We start from the raw sequence: 7194 nt of genomic DNA, 5'->3' as shown, positions 1-7194 counted from the left end.
AGCATTGACAGTTCCTACTATCTCTGAGCTGAGGTACTTGTTCTCCAACAACTGCAAACATTTTTTGTTTGGGTATCGTGACAGTGTGTCCTACTCTGCCTCCATTGATTTCAGATTTTTTTTTTTGTTCCTTGATATCAAGGGCAGTTACCTTCAACACCATCTTGTTTGGACCAAGGCCAGGAGCTGATTAGCTCTAACACAACCCAAACTGAGAGTCGTTGAGCAAGTACTGCTTAATGTCAATGCCGATGACACTTCCCATTTACTTTATGAAATATTGAGAGTTGACTTATGTGGTAGTAACTGCCAGAGTTTTGTAAACGGGGTATACTCTGGCAATTTTCCATATTGTACTGGTTCAGTTTAACCCTGGCATGGCTAGTTCTGGAACGTACGTCTTCAGCACTACATACATAGTGTTACCAGGCATTGCTTGGTTTGATATGATTTGATTTATTGTTATTGTCATGTACTGAGATACAGTGAAAAGCATTGTCTTGTGCTATCCAGACAAATCATACCTTGCATAATTACAGCAGGGTAATAGGACAGAATGCAGAATATAGGTTACAGCTACAGAGAAGGTGCAGAGAAAGATCAACTCTAATATGAGAGGCCCATTATTAAGTCTGATAACAGCAGGGAAGAAGCTGTTCTTAAATCTGTTGGTATGTGTTGTCAAACTTTTCTCCTGCTTCAATGGAAGTGGATGGACGAGAGTATTACTGTAGTGGAAGGGGTCTTTTGATTTATGTTTGCTGCTTTTCTGAGGCAGCAGGTAGTACAGACTGTCAATGGATGGAAGGCTGGTTTCCGTGATGAAACGGGCTCCGTTCACAATTCTCTCTAATTTCTTGCAGTCTTGAGCAGAGCAGTTGCCATACCAAGCTGCGATGTATCTGGATAGGATGCTTTCTGAGGTGCATCTAATAAAAATCGGTAAGAGTCATTGTGGACATGCCAAATTTCCTTAGCCTTGTGAGGAAATGGAGGGGTTAGTGTGCTTTCTTCACTGTAGAGTCAATGTAGATGGACCAGGACAGACTGGTGATATTTACTCCTAGGAACTTGAAGCTGTCGATCATCTCTGCCTCAGCACCATTGATACAGACAAGGGTGTGTCCTCCACTCCACTTCCTGAAGTCGAAGACCAGCCCTTTATTTTGCTGACGTTGACAGAGAGATTGTTGTATTTACACTATGCCACTAAGCTCACTATCTCTTTCTTGTACTCTGTCTTGTTGTTTGAGATCTGACCCACTGTGGTGCTGTCATCAGCAAATTTTGTAAATGGAGTTAGGGTTGAATTGGGCCACACAGTCATGAGTGCATATGGAGTATAGTAAAGGGCTGAGTATGCAGCCTTGTGGGGCGCTGGTGTTGAGGATTATCGTGGAGGAGGTGTTGCCTATCCTCACTGCAGTCTGTGGGTCAGGAAGTAGAGGATCCAGTTGCAGAGTCCTAGGTCTTGGAGTATGGACTTCGGTTTTGTTGGAATTATGGTGTTGAAGCTGGAACTAAAGTCTATAAAAAGGACTCTGACCTAGATGTCCTTGTTATTCAGATGTTCCTAGATTGAACATAGGGCCAGGGAAATGGTGTCTGCTGTGGACCTATCGCGACAGTAGGCGAATTGTAGTAGATCAGGGCAGTCTGGGAGGCTGGAGCTGATGTGAGCCATTACTAACCTCTCGAAGCACTTTATAATATATGTCAGAGGCGCTGGGTGATAGTCATTAAAGCACGTTGCCTGATTTATTTTTTTTTTTTTTTTTTTGTTTTTGTTTGTTTTTCCTTTGTACCTGGGGAGACATGCTTGGTGCAGCAGTGTTGTTGATGAGGCATTAAATTAATGGTCTATTGCCCTTGCAGATGGCACTATTGAAAAATAGGCAAAAGTTCTCTATTTCTTGCCTTGTCCAGTGCAGTTAGAGGCAAATCTTACTGGTTTGTTCAGTTGCCTTATAGAGCAATTACTATAACTTTGTTGACTGCCACATTTGCCTCTATAGCAACATTACAACCAAAATCTGATTGTAATTAAAGAGCTTTGGGATGGCCTGAGGATGTGCAAGACCATTTGTAATTGTGAAGTGCAGGAAGGAAATGATTTGAGAATTGTGTTGCTCTACTTCCCTGGGTTGTATGTTCAGTGGGAACTTTATGCTTGGTTTGGCTTACAGTAGAGGAGAGCTGCAATTCACTATTCCACACCACAGCTCATTCTGTGATATTTCTGAGGGAAACGGGAGCACCCTTGCCCCCAGCTTCCTAAAGAAAACGCAAAGCAACCAACTTTACACCGTCTTATTTACTAAATACTGCAGTTTGCACTACTTTCTGGATATTTGTTCAGGAAGGTGGATCATTGACCACTGCAGCTCTGTGTGGTGACGGGTAGTGTCTTGAATAGACGAGTTAACCCCTTAAACAACCAGTTACAATAACTATACATTAAAACAAACACACTTTTTTTGGGCAGTTAACCTGTTGAACCTCTGACCTTGACCACTTCAAAAGATGAGAGCAGCAAGTTCATGGAATCTGCAGGGACGACTCCAAGTTGTATACCGTCCTGACTTGAAACAATATCAATTATTCCTTTTACTTTCAGTGAGTTAAAATCCTGGAAGCCCCTCCTTAGCAGCGCTGTAGGTATACCCTCGCACAGATGGCTGTGGCAGTTCACCATGACAGCTCACCACCATCTCCTCCAAAGGTAGTTGGGGGTGGTGAATAAATGTTGGCTATGCTGACGTCTCAAGAATGAATTAAAATACAAAAAGAAATACCAAAACATGTAACATTGTAACTGCGCTTGGCTTCCTGATCCATATGTAGGTTGGGCCAGCAGTGCAGATACAACAGTTTTCTGCTCAAGGGATATCAAACGAAAGTGTAACATGTGGACGACCTCAGCAGATCTCCCCCCGAACGCCCCCACCCCGCCGTACTTCTGTGGTATTGCCCATTTAGTATGATATCGCGTCTGGTTTCCACAGCCTAAGTTCTAATTTAAAAAAGCCAGTTGGTGCAGGATAGATGAGAGCCAATCTTAATAGTTTGTTTACAGAATTGCATATTGCAAACACCTCCTGACCAGGTAAGTGTAGCTTTAGCCTGTGTTTATTTAAGAGGTTAAAGTTAATGCCCATTACCTGTACATCAGTAAACAGCATTAATATATAATTAACACCACATCTCCTTTAATTTTTCCTGTTGAATAGTAATAGGAGCGGTTTTGATTTGAAGTTACCCTACACTCCACTGATGCAGTCCTGCACTGTTGCAGGTGCTGTCTATTGGGAATAGAAGTTAAACTAAGGCCCTGTTTGTCTGCGCAGAAGGCTGTAACAGATTCCATGACACATTGTCAACGAACCGAGTGTGATCCCTGATGCCCTGTCCTGGCTAATATCTGTCCCTCAAACCTTCTTGAGTACAAACTGTCTGATAATCACATTGCTGTTTGATGCTTGCTGTGCACGATTGGCTTCCCCATTTCCACAGTACAATAGTGACTGCATCTCAAAAGTACTTTGGGTTTGAACATTGTGACAGGTGCTATAGAAATAAAAATGCTTTCAATTTTATTTTATGCAAGTTAGGGAAGCGGCCTATAAATAAAGGGTTGCAGTTAGCCATGCACTGATTGTCCTTGGCAATATTTTTATTTCAGCATTTTGTAAACATCCCACCCATGCCCCCCAGTCAGCTAGAATTGGCATTATTTCATGCTTTTTCACATTGGAAGGTGCCATCCATAAATTGGTTCCCACATTTCCACTAGTATGCTAGTGTACACTAGTGACTGTACTTTAAAACTTATTTATTGACTTTGGAAGGCCTGAGGTACTATATAAATGCAATAGTTTTTTTGAAATAATGTGGCAGTGGAGGTCTATAAGGAACTTTAATAGGATTGACGCCTCCAAGATAAATACGTTACAGATTCACAATACCTCCTACCCATAATATCTTTTTTTAAAAAAAAAAAGCTGTCTCAGTCTCAATCTCAATAATAACGTGAATAATTTTGCCAAGGGGGATTTAGTCTACTGAGGCAAATCAGCAGTTAGAGAGTGTTCAGATTACACCCTCGTAGCTATGAAATGGTTTCTAGCCCTCAGTGAACATTCAGTTCGGGGTATAAACTGAGATCAGCAGCTGAATTGAACTGAACCGATTCTGGGACCATTGTGGAATCTTCCTGTTGGCGTAGTCACCTCCCTTAGGCGTATCCAAAAACCACTCCAAATCTTCAGGCACTTGGCAACCTGACTGCTGACTGTCGATCAAAACCTCAGGATGTTCCAAAGTGTGTTATGGTCAATTAAGGAGTTTGAGAGTGCACTAAGGATGGAAACTTATTGACATAGTTAAGACTTAGCGTTGTGTCAGTTGGCGATATTCCCTTTCAAAACATGATGAATCACTTGGGTTTTGTTTTAATAGTCTGACTGCGTCAAGGTCACTCTTACTGGTCGCAGCTTTCTGATGTCTAGAATATGTTTGAAGAGGCTAAATTCAAACTCTTGAATTGTACCATGGTGACAATGCCACTCCAGTTGCATAAGACTATAAGTAACAGAAGCAGGATTGACCTTCCAGTCCCTCAAACCTGCTCACCTATTTAGAAGATTAACTCCACTTGTCCAATCTCCATGTCTCCTCATTCCTTTCAAGTCAAAATGTCTACATAGTCTTGGCTTTGAATATACTCGATTGAGTATCCCTGAGGTAGAGAATTCTAAAATAGTGAAGATGTCCTCTTCGTCTTTGTCCGAAATGATTGAGACTTTACCATGAGATTGAGCTTTTGAGTTCTTGATTCTCCATTTGGAGAAAGCTGCTACCTCTGTCCTAGCTCCACCAACTGTGTACGATCATGTGGTACACAAAAGCAGCAAAACTTTGATTTTGGCGTAAATATGGAGAAACTGTTCCATTTGCAGGAAAACCAGTAGCCTTGAGGGCATAAATTTACGGTTATTAGCAAAAGAATGGGAAAGCAGACAAACGTTTAAAAACAAAACAATGTAGTACGTTGTTCTGATCTGCAAGGGCAATGGAACTTGATTCAGTAATTTTCAAAAGGAAAATGAGTAAATGCTGAAATGTGAAAAGTTTGCTGTTGAGAATAGGGCTCCCTTTCAAAGAGACAGCACGAACTGAATGGGCCAAATGACAGAATCACACATTACAGAAGTCAATTATTTTCATACCATGCAGTTCATGCACCAACGAGTGAACAGCACTAGAGACCAACATGGCCAATCTTGGGAAACTTCCATGTCTATCTGAAGAGGATTTGAAACTTAGTAACCCCAGTTGGCTCATATTGAGCAGAGTCCCAAAATGATTACGCCAATAAGAAATAAACAAGGGGAGGCAATGGCCTAGTGGTGTTATTGCTGGAATTTAATCCAGAGACCAAGGAAATGTTCTGAGGATCTGGGTTCAAATCCTGCCGTGTCAGGTTGTGGAAACAGTTTCAAATTTTTAATGAATTCTAAGAGCCTAATGACGACCATGAAAATATTATCAATTGTCAGGAAAACTCATCTGTTCATTAATGTCCTTTAGGCAAGGAATCTGCCTGTCTTACCTGGTCTGGCCAATATGTGACTCCAGATGCAGTTGATTCTTGATTCCACTCTGGCAACTAGGGATGAACAAATGCTAGCCCAACCAGCCACGCCCACATCCAATAAATAATTTTAAAATGTCGAGTGTACTCTCGGTTCAGCCATTCCTGGGGGAGCTAATCTGTAATAGTAATGAAATAGAGAGATGCCCTTTTCACGTGGAGGTGCTTACTTTTTGAATGATACCACATAGAAACAGGCCCTTTGGCCCACCATGACTATGCTGACCAACAAACACCAAACGACACTAATCCCATTTACCTGCACTTAGTCCTAGCCTTATATGCCCTGGTATTTCAAGTGCTTCCCCAGAAACTGCTTAAATATTACAAGAGTACCTGCCTCTTCCACCCCCTCAGACAGTGTGTTCCACATTTCTACCATTCCCTGGGGGGCAAGAGTGTTGGTGGGGAAAGTTTCTTCAGATGAACCCTATAAGCCACTTAACCCTCCCCTTAAAGCTATGTCTCCTGGTCTTCAAAGCATCTGCCATGGTGGGGGGGTGGGATTCTCACAATCTAGCCTGTCTAAGCCTGTCAATTTTGTAGACCTCAATCGGATCACACCCCACCCTCCCTGCAGCTCCAGGGAGAACAAGGCAAGCCTATCCGGTCCTTCAATATAACTGACACTTTCCACCCCAGGCAAATACCCTGGTGAATCTCAACAACCTTTCCAGGGAGGACCAGAACTGCACACAGTACCCCAGCTGCAGCCTAACCAATATTTCATACGGTTGTAACAAGACTTCATTGCATCTATAAGTCTTTGTGCAACTCCTAAAAGTAACCATTTCAAGGACATAAGCCTCTTCTTTGAATCTCCAATGTCAACAATTCTTGGCCAGCCTTGCATCCTCCTTAAACCTCAGCTTGCCCAAAATATTAAGTATACACTTACCCTCCCTGCTCCAGTGTACAGAATTCCCATTTCTCAAGTGCCTCCTCATAGCTATGATTTTCTCTCCTGGATTTGTCCCAAAAAAGTATTTGTATAAAACCACATTCCACATTCCACATTCCACATCCAAATGATCTTGATTCTAATCTTTATGGCACCAAATGTCAGCAGTTAGTGGTAGTTCTCGGTCAGGACCAACTTCAAAGACATGACTGCAAGAATCCTAGCTGGCACTCCCAGTGTAGTACTGACAGTGAGTTGAAGAGGTGTCTTCACTTGGAGGACAATTTGAGCTAGCTACAGAAGATCCCATTGTACTATTCTAAAGAAGCTTCGAGGAGTTATTCCATGTCCTGTAGCCATCACTAACCCATGTTGCTGTTGGTCGTTTGCTGTGCAGAAATTAACTAGACAGTTTCCTACATTATGAAAGTAACCATACGTCAAAAATTCTTTGACTATAAAGCATATGAAAGGTGCCATATAAATACAAGCTTTTCTTTCTCATTTTATCCTACCCCACCCCTCTCATTCCATTTCCTCTCCTCCTTCAACTGGCTCAAAGCCAGCTTGCACCTTTATTATTATTATTTTGGATTGCTAGATCAGCACATTATTTTCTGAGCATCTTCCTTTTATTTCT

The sequence above is a fragment of the Rhincodon typus genome, chromosome 17 (genome assembly GCF_021869965.1).
Source record: "Rhincodon typus isolate 14 chromosome 17, sRhiTyp1.1, whole genome shotgun sequence".
Taxonomy (NCBI): domain Eukaryota; kingdom Metazoa; phylum Chordata; class Chondrichthyes; order Orectolobiformes; family Rhincodontidae; genus Rhincodon; species Rhincodon typus.
The sequence above is the reverse complement of the archived record's forward strand: the minus strand, read 5'-3'. Positions refer to the sequence as shown.